General features: G+C 31.1%; 2 protein-coding genes across 7 annotated transcripts in view; both read right to left on the bottom strand.

The window, feature by feature from the left end:
- The window catches only part of LOC145291416 (activating signal cointegrator 1 complex subunit 3-like), a 958,449-nt gene that overhangs the window by 447,713 nt on the left and 495,337 nt on the right, over positions 1-15,399 (bottom strand). The gene's annotated exons all lie outside the window — the stretch shown is intronic.
- The window catches only part of LOC145291417 (beta-1,4-galactosyltransferase galt-1-like), a 308,485-nt gene that overhangs the window by 33,335 nt on the left and 259,751 nt on the right, over positions 1-15,399 (bottom strand). The window lies entirely within an intron of this gene.

The raw sequence follows: 15,399 nt of genomic DNA, 5'->3' as shown, positions 1-15,399 counted from the left end.
AGAATACCAGGTGCTCTATGTGCTTTCTGCTGATCTGGGCATTGTTTCCAATCATCCTGGACGTCTCCATGTCACTGGAATCAAACAGTGCCAACTCAGAAGAGGAGTTGTTAGGGATGATATGTCCCACAAAAGGGATATATATCATTTGAAATAGCTGAGCGATCTTACTAGTTTCGAGTAATCTATTATATAAATCTATGTATGCATGTTTGTATGTCTGCCTAAAACTTTCAACAGAGGTGACAAATTTTCACAAGATTGGTATCGTTTTGAAGTTCGATCCTTCGGCGACAAATATCGAAAAATTGGCTAAAAAACATTAATTCCTTCACCCTCAACTGGGCACTTTTCTACAAGGAGGGATCGCTTTTTTCACTGATATTTTCGAAACTCATCGATTGACGAGTCTTAATTTAGACCTTCACCACTTGCGGTTTGGCAATGAATGGCAAAGACATCACATTTTTTTTTTTTCACGTTCTCTTCCTCCTTCGCGGTACGGGTTCGAACTTGCCTGCCTACTACCACTTTTTTTTTTTTTTTGCTCAACACAGACCTCCAAACACTCGAGCAGCCAGACTAGTAATTTAATAAGTCACCAAACAAAACAAGTGTTTGTAGTTGAAGCTGATATTCATAGCATGAGGCTTGCATATTTTTTGACGTCTCTCATAGGTTGCTCTACCAGTCAGTATCTGTGACTTAACTAGCCAATCATATTCTTTGTGTGGAGGAAAGACGCGAATGTACCCACATTGCGCAGTCTTTGCTTCAAAATTCAGTGCGTTTCATCCATCATCCCTCCAGGATAATTATATAGTCGTCATTGTTTTGATAAATGAACATCCCATCAATTCCTTACACCATCACAGAGTACACACAAATACCTGATAGTAAAAACCAAAACCTCTTAACACTATTTTTACAACAATAAAAACTAATAAACCTTATTTCAAAACGCTTGAGTCTTTACGTGAACTAGAATTGCTCTGAATATTTTTTCGCATAAAGATGTTACAGACAATTCTAACCTCTTCTGTTTTGTTTCTTACAATCCCGGGCAACACCAGGTAGCCCTGTTAGTCTTCGATAATATAAAGGGCAAACATATGTATGTTTGTGTGTTTATGTGTACATCTAGCTAAAAGTAAAAAAAAAGAAAAAAAAAAAAAAAAAATACAAAACGGATCACCACCAAGTTGGTATTGTCTGAAAGAGTATGGACCTGGATGAATAATATCTAAAATAAAAAATAAAAAATGTTGATTCTATGAGATCTATTGGGCCAGTTTTTTGGGGGGTTTTTTCCCTCTGGATTTTTAATGTTATTATGTAATAATTTTAAAAGAAAAAAATGCATACAGAATGCTCTTAATTGTGAATATGTTTATTTTTTTTATATTTATCTTAATTTTTAAAATGTTCATCAGAGGAAAATGTTCAGAATAAATACAACCAAAAAGTGCATGCAATGCATCACATTAAAACCTGAAATGTCAAATTGTAATTGTTTTGTTGTTTTTAAACACGAATAATTAAAATGTTAATTAATAAAGTTATTTGTTATTCATTTTTTACGTTGATTGCTTTGCTAATCACGTGTTTGACATTTCATTTTCTAACGTGAAATAGTTTCGTTGGTTGAGTTAACATTTTCCTTGAAAGAATGTTGATCATCAGAAAAGTTATATTAAGTAATAATATAAAAAATATATATAAATTCAATGAATATATATATATATATATATATATATATATATATATATATATATATATAGGTGACCTTGTCTGTCTGTCTGAGAAACGATCTCTATCAAACTACTTTATCAATTTTTGGTCTACAGACTTGAAACTTAGTATGTATATATATATATATATATATATATATTATGTCAGGTCATGTCATATGCTACTGGTACCATGTAACCCAGTACTACCTGCCTCATGGTCGGGTCACCGGCGACTAAACTGGTTCCCCCACCAGACTTGTTTGGTGAGGAGGGCGGCTAGTCTCCCTGAAGGATTAAAAACAAGACCTTCCAAAGGGCGAATGAACTCTTTTTCTGGGTCAACAGCCAACAAGCACCGTGTATATTTGTGTGTGTATATGTGTATAGGGGTAGAGAGGGCTCCTGTAAGTCGGGGTGAAGGCAACCTTTCTAGGAGAAGCAAATCTCTGATTTAAAAAACCATAAAGCGGAAGACCAGTACCCGCATTAAGGTGGTCTGCAGTTTAATTTGTTGCTGGCTATCTTGCTCTTGCTTGTTGCTGGATCTCAACATTTTGAACCGAGAGAGAGACTTAGTTGTCGTACAAAGCTAAGATTCTGTAACATCATATTTGTATAGATACTCCCTCAGACATTTGGGCTCATGGATTTTAAATGTCTGAGGGAGTGGCACTCGTCTGACAAGACGTTGCAATCATCATATATATATAGGGGATTTGGATATGTAAACAAATTCGATTTGGTCTTTAGCCGGTAAAATAGCTGCTAAGGAGAATATTTATAACAAAAATTGGAACTTGGCAGGCGTCAGTCAAATAAACATGTTATTTATATGCATGTGCAAATATACATTTTATCAACAACATTATCTTTTTAAAAGATTTTATATGCATAGGGACTTAGATCAGATGGTAATAAATAAAGTTAGAAAGCTACATGTTTTAGTTTTGGTTTTAGCTTATGGTACCCAAGCCATTTTTTTTTTCTTTTTTAATACAGTTATATATTGCATACAATATAATAAATTATACTGCATTTGTCTAATCATAATAAATATAAAATCTGCATGAATTAAAATATCATATTTAAGGGTATTTTATTCAAAAGCTACACCGGTTGGTGTATATTGGGTACAATATAATAATCAATAGTGAAGTAGCAAAGACTTCATAAAATAAAACATATTCAAATGTATTTTATGATCAGGCAAAGCCAGGCGGCCTGTTAGTATATATGTATATATGTATGTGTGTGCAAGGTATTTTTTAGAGGTGGCAAAAACTTTAAATTAACAACTATTTTCTTGAATTGCAGATTTCGGAATAATTGATTATAATGAGTTCGGCTAGGTTTTGCACTTCATCAGGAAAACGCTAACATCTGAGCAGTGTGTGCAAATTTATTTCAAAAATCATTTTTAAACATTTGATGAACAAATAATTTCATGGAATGGTCCTGTCAACCGACCACCTGGTTTGTGCAATTTAATCCCATTAGATTTTTTTTTGGGGGGGGGGGGGGATGTAAAATCCCATGTCTACGCTGATGAACCGAGCACAATAGACAACTTTAAAGACAAACAACAACATTTAATGTATTATTGTCAAAGTACTGCCTAATTTAATGCATAGAATTTGTTAAAAGTAAACCTCTAAATTACGCTATATATGTGCAAGCCACAGGAGCAATATAAAAGAAAGCGTAATCAAATTACAAATGCCAATAATTAATCTTTGGAATAAGCTACATATCTGTATGATATAAAAATTTTTGTCATTTATTTTAATTTAAACTCTACCACCTCTAAAAAAAATAAAATAAAAATAAAATAAAAATAAAAAATAGAATAAATAAAAATAAATAAATAAAAATCCTTATATATATATATATATATATATATATATATATATATATATATATATTGTTTAAAATATAATTATCCACTGACACGTGTTTCCTTGTCTACGACTCATTAGAGTGGCTGAATTTAGTGAGATTCAAAATCGGGACCCCACGGTTAGAAGCCTAAACCTCTACTTGCGTGACTAATGGATTTATCACGTTTTATATAGCTGCCTAATAGTAATAATAAAACCGGAAGATTGTAATTTTAATAATACCATACCGCCGAGCAATAGGGCAACAAATGCAAATGTTACACCTGTATAAAGGGAAAATAACAGAGAAAAGATAATCATCTAAGGTTAATGCATTTATCGAAATAATGTACTTTAAGTCTTCAAAACCATTTGTACCAATGATTTTGGGTTATGTAGGTGGCATGTTGCATATGATGTTATGCTATAAAGGAATTTAAAAAATCTCAAATTACAAACAAGCCATGCATGTGTGGTCTCCCCCTTGTGCTGCATGTAAGATGACACCACAAAAAATAGTGAAGAAATGATAAATGTGAGAAGTGTGAAGGGCCAACGTTACCTTCACATTTTTGCCAAGTTTCAGAAAAATCTAATGGATGGGGTAAAAAGTGTCATTTTTTGCAATTTTGGGACATTTATGACCCCATTTGAGCTCCTGGGAATGCCGAATCCCAGTGAAAATGGACAAACAGTGCAGTTTCGCACCTTAAGACATGTATATTTGAATTCAGCACCATGGAAAACCACTATATAAACATAGATATCAAGTTTTTGAGTAATATGAAAAAAGAGCTCCAAAAAAGTGTTTTTTTAGCCCTTAAGCTCCCAGAGGGATGCGAACCAGAATTTTGCCAGGGTCACCCATACTGAATTTATATTAAGAACAATGGCCTCCACATTTTGGCCAATTTTCAGGAAAATCTAATGGCTGGATCAAACGCTATGAGGCAAAAAGTGTCATTTTTGGCCATTTTTGATCTCGTTTGAGCCCCTAGGGACGCAAAGGGAATTTTCTTAAAAAAAAAAAAAAAGGGAATTTTCTAAAAAAAAAAAAAAAAAAAAAAAAAAAAAATTTTTTTAACTGTGGATATTCTATTTAATGAAATACAATTTGTGGCAAAACTTCAGGAAAAACTAATGGACAGTTATCTGACAATCGTCTGGACTAACGGACGCATGTCATTGAAAACATAGCTCCTCTCCAATAAATGGGGAGACCAATATATCAGGCTGTCTGTGAGGAGGAATACCTATAGATGCATGTGACTTTTTGTTATTTGGTTTTTATGTGTATTCTTAGTGCCAGTGAGTGGCCTTACTGATATGAGTACAATTAAAAACATATATGAAGAGAATTATATGTAAAAAACAAAAAATGTATATATTATCAGCATGAGCAAAAACAATTGTATACTTGTATAGTTATAAAACTAAATATTTTTGGATGAGCATAAAAATGAGTGTCTGTTCCCAGTGATGTAGTTCAACATCATGGTGAAAGCGGGGGGGGGGTATAACATTCTGAGAATAACGTCTACCGTCGAAATATTAATTTTTAAATAAATAAATATTTGTTTATTTTCATAATATTGCATTGTAATTTGGCTTATAAACGTATTTTATGCTATTTTATTTTAAAATTCAAACACTTCTATCATGGAAAACAACTCTGACTATATATATATATATATATATATATATATATATAGATAGATAGATAGATAGATAGATAGATAGATATAAAGAAACATTCTTGTTATATATATATATATGTATATATATATGTGTGTGTGTATATATATATATATATATATATATATATATATACAAAGAAACATCCTATGTGTTGACGTGTAGGAATACAAAATATAACGAGGTTAATACAAGAGTGCTCAATACAGAGGTAGAGCAAGTTACACTTTCAATTTGTCTTTACATAAGCAGTAATTTGTTGCTACACAGTCATGAGCATGTTTCGGTCTTCTCGTATTTAGTAACTAGAGACCTCTTCAGGCAACTATGCTTATATTATAAAGCGGAATTCTTAATTTTAAGAGTTCTGCTTTTGAATATAAGTGTTGTTGCCTGATGAAGTCTCTAGTTACTAAATACTAGAAGACCGAAACATGCTCATGACTGTGTAGCAACAAATTACTGCTTATGTAAAGACAAATTGAAAGTATATATATATATATATATATATATATATATATATATATATATATATATATATATATATATATATAATCCAATATGGTGATGTAAAACGTTTTCCCATGTGTTTTGAATTCAAATATTTTAGTAGGGAGGTGGATGCCTATTAACACTACAATAAGTAAGTGCTTTTTTTAAATTTGTTATTTTGCAGACTCCACATATCTCCATTTTCTTTTATCCTCTCTAAATCCTTTTTCATTCCACAAAAATTTTCCAATAGTTTTTTTGGAGGAACATTTGTCTCAATGAAACACATAAGATGCATTAAATAAATAAATAAAAACTTATGAATGTGAATTAAATACGTCTTTTGGTATTGGAATGATAACTAATGATATATGCATGGTTTTTAAAATATAGGGTGGAACGATAAAATTGTCGCCCAAGAAAAGATGAAATGATTCCATTTCCGTTTGATGAAATCCAGTTTTCTTTTTTTTTTGTTGGAGACCATCTAGTAGTTGGCCAGTTGTGTACAAATCCTAAAAGCAATAAGAGAATTCTATCATGTCTAAAAGTGGCATAATATTCAACGAGTGAGATCGGAGATGTGCCACTGTACAACTCCTACTCTCTATCAATCCAAGTTATGACAACATGATCATTACCAGCACCCTCAAAATGCATCATTGGATTGCCATGAACAACAGGGATGTGCTCAGGGTAATGAAAAAGTTTCTGGCCATAATTATGGTCTTTGTTGTGGTTTCAAGTGAGGGCCACTTATGCAACCTCACATCTTTTAAGTCGGCTTGAAAATCAACACCAAAGTGTACCTAGATGTGCTGAAGAGTGTGGTTATCCTCTGGTGACATCAGGTGGCTGCTGGCAGACTTTGGGTGTGGCAGCAGCATTTGGTGCCGCCATACATGTCCAAAGAGACCCAGGCTTGGCTTCAGAAGAAGTGCTACGACTTTGTACCCTTCCCTCACTGCCCCCCCCCCCCCGCCTCATCCCCTGACCTGAACTCGCTTAACTACTTTGTTTGGTCATACATTGAGAACGTCACCAACATGACTGCCCACAGCACCAAAGTCAGCCTGATCGCCGCCATCTGCCATGTATTCGCCAAGCTCCCACCAGCGCTTGTCGAAAAGGCATGCTCCTAGTTCTGGACCCGTACTGAGGCTGAAGGTGGCTACATTGAATAGATGTCAGCTCTACTACATAATCAAGTTATCTGAATTGATTTTTTTTTCAATAAAAATTTTAAAATAAAGCTGTTGTGTTGTTTTCTTTAGGGAAACAAATTTATTGTTGCACCCTGCATATTACATTACTATCAATCTTACATTAGTGCAATGGCAGTTCCATATATGATATTTCAGGAAGAAATTACCCTTCTTCCTTCTTCATATGTGTGTTCAACATTAAGTTCAAACGTACGTATACACTTTATGTCTAGAAACATAATTTCAAATTAAATCAAAATTTATTAGATAACTTGGAACTTAGGAAATGTCTCAAATTTAAGGCTTAAGCTTAAGGGATCTTAAGTGAATCTTGTTTAATTGTTGCTGAATAACTATGGGTAAAATTTAATACAAATCTGAAACATTTGAATTTTTAAATGCTATGCTGTGTTCATATTATGTCCCCATTAAAAATCCTTTAAATTACTCCAAAGAAGTTGAGTTTTGGAAAATATTTATAAATTAATGTTTTGAATCTACTGTTAAAATTTCACAAAAATTGGTGATATCTGAATTTTCATGAGGGACTTTCATCTCTTGGCAATGAAAGTAAATATAGATCCTTAGTTGCCTAGCAACTATGTTCATTTCAGCTATAAAATTATACTGATATGAATCGAGCAGGAAATAATGTTTATGATCTCTTGTAGTTCAGTTGGTTCAAGCATTTTCTGGCTTTGTGGACACTAGTTCTAATTCTATATTTTCCTCAGTGACTTTTATATAAATAATATATACGAGACTAGCCTGCAAAATATCAAATATTTATTTGTAGAGTTTGGTTTGGTTGTTTTATTTTACAGCATATCAACCCTTTCGGGTTATTTAATGCCGAATCCAGTTATTTTGGAAATAGTTTTTATGCTTCAAGTTCTTTATACCTTCAAATATTTATTTATGATGTGTGGTTGTGTTGCTTTGAAGAGGATTGTTTTTAACTTTGCAGAACATGATTGAGTTTTGCAAAAAGAAAAAAAAAATAGCATCAATGTTTGCTGTATTTTAGGTTAGGAAGCCAGTATCTCCAGACAGCCTGATCTGTTAGCACTAGAAAGTAGTGGATAAATCAGTTATTATTCTGCTAAAAGTAAACCCAGTCTCTACTTTATGCACAAACATTTCATTTATCTATACATATCATAAAAGTGACCGTGCCTGCGCAGAACAGTCTCTACAAGACTACTCTGCCAGACTCGAAACTTGACATATGGAGTATTTGGATCCGTGGAACAAATTCGACTTGGTTTTTAGTTGGAAAACATTGGAACTTGGCAAGCGTTGCTCAAGCATACATTTATAGGTTATGCGTTAATTTGTGAAGTTTTGATATGCATGTATCCTGAGGTCAGATGGTAACAAATATCGCTAGAGAGCTAAATGTTTTGGTTTCGATTCTAGCTGATGCCATCCAAGTCATATTCTTTTAAAACTTTTGAAATCACTGCTTTATATTGGGTACAATATAATAATCAATAGAGAATTGGCTCTATAATAAAACAAAATCTGCATGAATTAAAATATAATATTAAGCGTATTTTTCATCTGGGCAATTCTGGGCAGCAGGTACCATAGCAAAAAAAAAAAAAAAAAATTGTTTTTATAATAATAAATATAATATCTGCATAAATTATTATATCTAAACGGATTTGGTGACCGGACAATACCAGGAGGCCTGCTAGTTTGCAATAAAACAAAGAAAAAAAAAAAAAAATTCATGACCATTTTCCAAACATAAAAAAAAACAAACGTATATTCTTATGATGTATCCATCCAAAATTCAGCAATGAAAATGTCATTTCAAATTTAAACATTAAAATTGTAACAAGATATTTAAAAAAAAAAAAAAAAAAAAATACTTAATATTTTCTGATTATTATCATTGAATTGAATGAACATTTGAATTCCAAAAGAAATATGCCGAGCATTTCCCTGATTTTCAGGTAAACATGTTTTTTAATCATCCTAAATGAAACCTCGAAAATTGGATAAACCTCATTTCTCACCTTTGAGAATAAACGCAACTGAGATAGCGCCACAGAAGGTTGCTAACGGAAAGCGATAGAGATAGAGAGCGTCGAGCGTAAATGATATCAATGGAGCCTTTATAAAATTGGATTTATAAAATTCTGCAGCTGCAGCTCAGAAAATGAGCTATTATCAAAATTCAATACAAAAATGATCAAAAATTATATTCACTCCATATTTCCATCTCGTAGCAGATTATATGATCTAAAATTATCAAACACTGAGTTTTTGGATTTTTCATTTTATTTCACTGGATTTTTAACATTTTTTTTAATTTTTTATTTTATTTTTTACATTCTGTTAGCAAAATTGTTCCGGTGACAATTTCTATTCTGGAAGTTTTTTTTTTTTTCTGATGTCAAGTGGAAATCATATGATATACTAGCTTTACTAATCCACTGCTGCCTGGGAATGCTCCTATTTACTTGCTTCCCCACAAGGACAGAGTTAGAAACAAGGTCAGTTTTTAATGTAGGCAAAATCCAGCTCCCCAAAAAGAGTCACTCTGGATAGGAACAAAACTAAAATTTATCTTAGTCATGAAGGGTTTCTGACAGAGGACAGAAAAGGTGAAGTGTAGCATTAGAACAAATACTACACTGTGGTCTTGGCCTGAAGATCTGCCTGGGAATGTTTCATTTTTGTTTTTATTTTCAATGCTTGTAACATTGGTGATCTTTTAAACAAATGCATTTCAGTTGAAAACATTATTATGTACGTGTCATGTTACAATTAATATAAATTACAAAAAAAAAAGATTCAGTAGGAAAATAATTCTAAGTAAAAACAGAAATTATTGATTTTTTTCATATATTTAAATGTGGAAGAATTGTGTGGCCAATTTAATATCATAAAGAAGGGAGATAACCCTAGACTTAAATAAGGGTTCTGCCATCTTGAAATGTGCTAGACGGGAATGTTATTGTGGATTATTTTTTTGTTTTAAATATTTCTAGCACATCATCTACTGGAACATTTTTCGTAATTTTGGAAATTTATACTAATTTTGCCATGGCACATAAATATGTAATAATGTTTTCAGCTGAAATGTGTTGGTTTAAAAAAATTATCAATGTAAACAAGCTTTTATTTCAACATATTTTGTTTTCTTCAAATTATTGATCTGCGTTTTTCTTCCAGACACTTATAGACCTACAACAATTATACCTTCTTTTTTTAACTTTATTATTATTTTTTTTTAATAGGATGTTTGATTTAATTATTACACTATCGTTTGGTCATCAAATTATTACTTGAACCAAATTTTATAGAACTATAATATATATATGAGTATTTAGTAATTGTCTATATTTTTATATTTTGTATTTAATATTATATATATGAGTATTTAGTAATTGTCTGTATGTTTGTATATTTTTATATTTTGTATTTAATAAGCATTTTAAAAATGCTTCTTTCTCATAGAAGAGACGTTGTGAGCCTATCTCTGCTCTATCATTATTTTCATGGCAGGTGCTCGACTGAGCTTCACTCTATGACACATTCATGGCAAACACCCAACTAGCAACAACAACTATCAGAAATTTCCCTTACTCTTTATTTCTGCCTAAAACTAAACGAAAATTCTATGATCAGAGAAACAATATCACGGAGCTGCTTCCCAGCTGACTATAACATCATCGTTTTCAAGTCCAACACAAACAAATTCTTGATGAACCGTCTTCTAAAATGAATGAACTCGTTCAATTTCCATCATCACTGATCATTGCAGTGTTGTTTCACCAGACAATCATTAACCCTTATCCTTGAGTAGCCTCTGGGCCTAGATAAACGGTAATTATTATGTAAAAAAAAAAAAAAAATTAATTTGAGAATGTTATGCTATTGGTGATTGCATTTTTGATTTCAATAAGTAATTGAATAAAAAAAAATATTTTAGTCACACAGAGGTGAGAAACACACATACACAAACATATGAAAAATGATAATTTTATTGATATAGATATTATTTTTGATTTATGTAAATGAACTTAACAGCAGAACAGCGTTATCAAATTATGTGTCGCTATATTGTACATAAAACTTTACAATAGTACTATATCCTCAATCGAATATTGTTTTGCAATACTGTTAATATATATCATATTGGTTACTATAACGATAACGGTTTGCCAAGTAAAATCTTTTTAAAAACATACCATTTACTAGTGCACCCATTCCGTCAATAAACGAAAGACACATTATATCTATTATGTATATAAAAGTGACATTGTGTGTGTCTGTGCAGAATGGCCTCTACCAAACTATTCTCTCAATGTTTGGTCTACAAACTTAAAACTTGATATATAGTGGATCAGGGGGTATGGAAAACAAATTCGATTTGTTTTTTTAGCCGGAAAAGATAGCAACTAAAAGATCAAAATTGAAAAATTGGAACTTGGCAGGTATAAGTCGATTTGTTGTGTATCCTTTCTAATGCGTAAATATACATTAAAGTAAGTTAATATGTAAAGTTTTGATAAATATGTGGACTTAACACAGATTGTAATGATTAATACTGGAGAGCTAAATGTTTTGGTTTCAATTCTAGATGATGGTACCCAAATCATGTTTTTTTTTTAACTTTAACATCACTACTATATATTAGTCTCGCTCCTGGACAGGGTCCAAAAGAGAGCTGCCAACCTGATAGGTCCCGAACTGTCATTTAAACTTCAGTCCCATCGATGAAATGTTGCATCCCTCTACCTGTTTTACAAATATTTTAATGGTGGATGCCCTGACGAACTACAAGCCCTTGTGCCTCCACGATGAAAATACCCTCAACAAACCTGAAAAGCAGCAAAGTCCCACCCCTACACAGTAGAGATCTCTAGATGCAAGAAAGCCTTCTACTCTAATAGCTTCTTCCCCAGAACTGCTAGACTTTGGAATTCTCTTCCGGTTTCCTGCTTCCCCAACTGTATTGACATGCAGAAGTTCAAGTGTAATGTGAACAAACATCTTGCTGCTAAACTCCCCCCCCCAAAAAAAAATAACCCTTGCAACTTGGTCCCTGATCGTAACCCCCTACATCAAAGTGGCAATATATCTTGTTTGGGGTGAAAATGTAATAAAAAAAAAAAAAATTTTTTTTGAAATAAAATTAAAAATAAAATTTAAAAAAAATAAAATTAAAAAAAAAAACAAAAAAAAAACAAAAAGAATTGCCTCTATAATAATAAGTACAAAATCTGAATAAATTAAAATATCATATTAAACATATTATACAACCGGGCAAGGCCAGGCAGCCTGCTAGTATATATATTAGTGATGCGACGATTTCAATATTTTCTCCTGGTTCCGATACAATTACCGATTCTAATTCTTTTAAAACTTCTAAATATTTGTGATTTTATTTTTTTATTTTCCGATTATTGTACACACCCCTGTAAAACGTGCATATATTTTTGCAAACATAAAAATATGCTTGTGGAGGATAATTTATAAATTTTAGTTTGACTGGTAGTTTAAAATCAAACATTTTTATCATTTTATCATTAGTACCAACAATGGAAAATTAATTTGAAAACAAACAATTAAAAAACATCGTGTACGGCATCAGAAAATAGACAGCAATTTTTTCTGATTCCAATACCTTAAAAGTTCAGGGTTTTTTTTTTGTTTTTTTTTTCGATTCCAAATTCCAAGTCTGATTAATCGTCCCAACACTAATATACACCCATGCAATGTATAAGCATTTCAATGGAATGTGCTCCAATGAACTTACTATACTTGTGTCTCAGCAAAATCTCACCACTTCACTGTAAATGTTCTCAGATGTTGGAAAGCTTTCCCTCGGATTACTTAAGTTTGGATTTCCCTACCTTTTTTCTGCTTCTCGGACTGTACGAACTCGCAGAAGTTTAAATGTAATGTAAACAGACATCTCGTTGTTCAACTCCTTACAGTACCTTGTAAGATACGATCCCAAAATAGTAACCCCTTATGTTCCAAGTGGTGATATGCCTTGTTTGAGGGATAAAAAAAGCAAATAAATAAATAAGAAAAGAAAAAGAAAAAAATTGTCGAGATGCTTAAAAAAATACAAGTAAAAATAAAAAAAAAATACATGTTCATAATACAAAAAAGTGTGCTGTTTTAGCTGCCAAAAAATGGATCTTGTCTTTAAATTGTCGGTTAGAAAGTAATTTCTTACTTGAATTAAAGTTTCATTGAAAAGGGTCAAGTATTATGGCTCCTTTGTGCTCATAAACCAAAGAGAAATATGAATTTTCAATAAGCCGATCGCATGAAAGAACCAAATAATCCATTAAACAACACTCCTCCAGAAAATGAGAGAAAAAAAAAAAAAAAAAACAATTAAAAAGTAATTCTCACCTTGCAAACTCAATTAAAAAACAGTTTCCAGAGTGGTTTATTTTCTCCACTCCTTTTTAAAACCAAACATTAAAATCTTAAAATCAATATTGATTAAACAATTAAAATTGTAATTATCACCTTTATTTCACCCAGATTTACTTTTTAAATTTTAGGAACAGTATTCAGTTTTCTAAGCACATTCATTATTCAAAAATTACACAGTAACATAAATAAAAAATAATCTTTGTATTAATAAAATTCTCATCATTTTTCATATGTTTCTCACCTCTGTGTGACTTAAAATATTTTTCATTAACTCAATTATTTTTTTAAATAAAAAATACAATCACCTATACTATAAAATTCTTAAATGAACTTTTCTTAAAGCTGTCCAACACATGCTAGCATGTAAAACTGACATTAAACTGAACGTGTTTTAATTATCATATTACAAGATAAAAAACGCTATATTTTTGACAAAATATTCAAACAGAAAATCTTTTTAATCTTTTTTCTTTATAATAATAACAATCTGGGGAGACATGTTTTCACTCAGATTCCAGGGAACATAGCAAGCAATAGTTTGTGAGAACTCTTATTGGGTAGATATATATATATATATATATATATATATATATATATATATATATATATATATATATATATATATATATATATATAAAAGCTATGCAAATAGATATGTGATTATTCGACAGAAAAAAAAATAGGCAGAGTGAACTTTACGAAGGTAGTAATTTTTACCTGGTAAATACCAGAGTTTGAACCTCACTTAAGTCCAATGGATTATCTCTTAACATGATACTTGTTTTACAAATTAAAAATATTAATATTATAACAATAAGACAAAATAAATTAATTTTATTTGGATCCTTCGGACTACTGTTCTCATTTTAAATGTCATTTCCACAACGCTTCAGTCGATGTAACCTACAACCTTCTCCAGGAGTAGCTTGTCGAACTTCAGAATCTTTCTGTCAAACTCTGGAATTGATCCACTAGTAAGCAGATCTAGCATAGAATTTAACACAATATGGGAAGCATTAATCATTATATATATATATATATATATATATATATATATATATATAGTAATAGTAATATGCAGTAATAAATAGTGATATATAATGATAATTAGTAAGATTATACATCTAGAAACAAAAAATATGTTTAAAGCTCCTAAAATTCATACTAGAATTGTCTGCAAAGATCAGTGGCATAGTGGATAAAGTACTTGGTAAAATTCAATTGTAAAATTACACACTTCTGGAGATTAATGGTTCAATCCTAAGTCCGGGTGATAAAGTACAGTCATGGCTGATGAAACAAGAGCATATTACTCTTATGGATTAAATAAAAGATTCTATTTGTAAGTCTGTACAGATTCTCGAGTCTGGCACAATACACCTGAAGAAGGTTAGAGGTTACATTGACCGAAATGTGAAAATAACACTCAAGATGAGAACAGTTGTAATATGAATAATCAATCCTCATCTCAAAAATTCAGAAATATATATATATACATATAATACATATATTATATATTTATATATTATATAATACAGTTCTACATTCAACTTGCATTTGTAAAATGTTTTCAAATGAAATTACAGTTAGATTTCAAAACAAAATCTATAAAATGTTTGATTTCACTCTTTTCTAATAAATTTCCAAAATTTTACATCAACTTGTGCAGAGCATGTTTCACTTTTTACCTCGCCATTTTTTTTTTAACTATCCAAGTGTAAGCAAACGTCATCTAACTTGTCAACAAGATGAAAAATAATTACATATTTAAGTGTGCTTTCATTTTTTCTTTGCATAGACATTAAATATATATGTTTTAAGGCTAAATGACTTTTTTTTAATGATAATCCATGAAAATGCAGAAATGGCATAAAGCGCATTTGGAATTTGTTCAAAGTGACTTATTTTTATTTAAAAACATAATTTGTAGTTTTTGTTTCCTTATAAAAACAATATACAAATCCATTCATCATAGTTACATGC

The sequence above is a fragment of the Euprymna scolopes genome, chromosome 12, assembly GCF_053919585.1.
Source record: "Euprymna scolopes isolate OS-2025 chromosome 12, ASM5391958v1, whole genome shotgun sequence".
In the NCBI taxonomy this organism is placed as follows: domain Eukaryota; kingdom Metazoa; phylum Mollusca; class Cephalopoda; order Sepiida; family Sepiolidae; genus Euprymna; species Euprymna scolopes.
The sequence above is the reverse complement of the archived record's forward strand: the minus strand, read 5'-3'. Positions and strand labels throughout refer to the sequence as shown.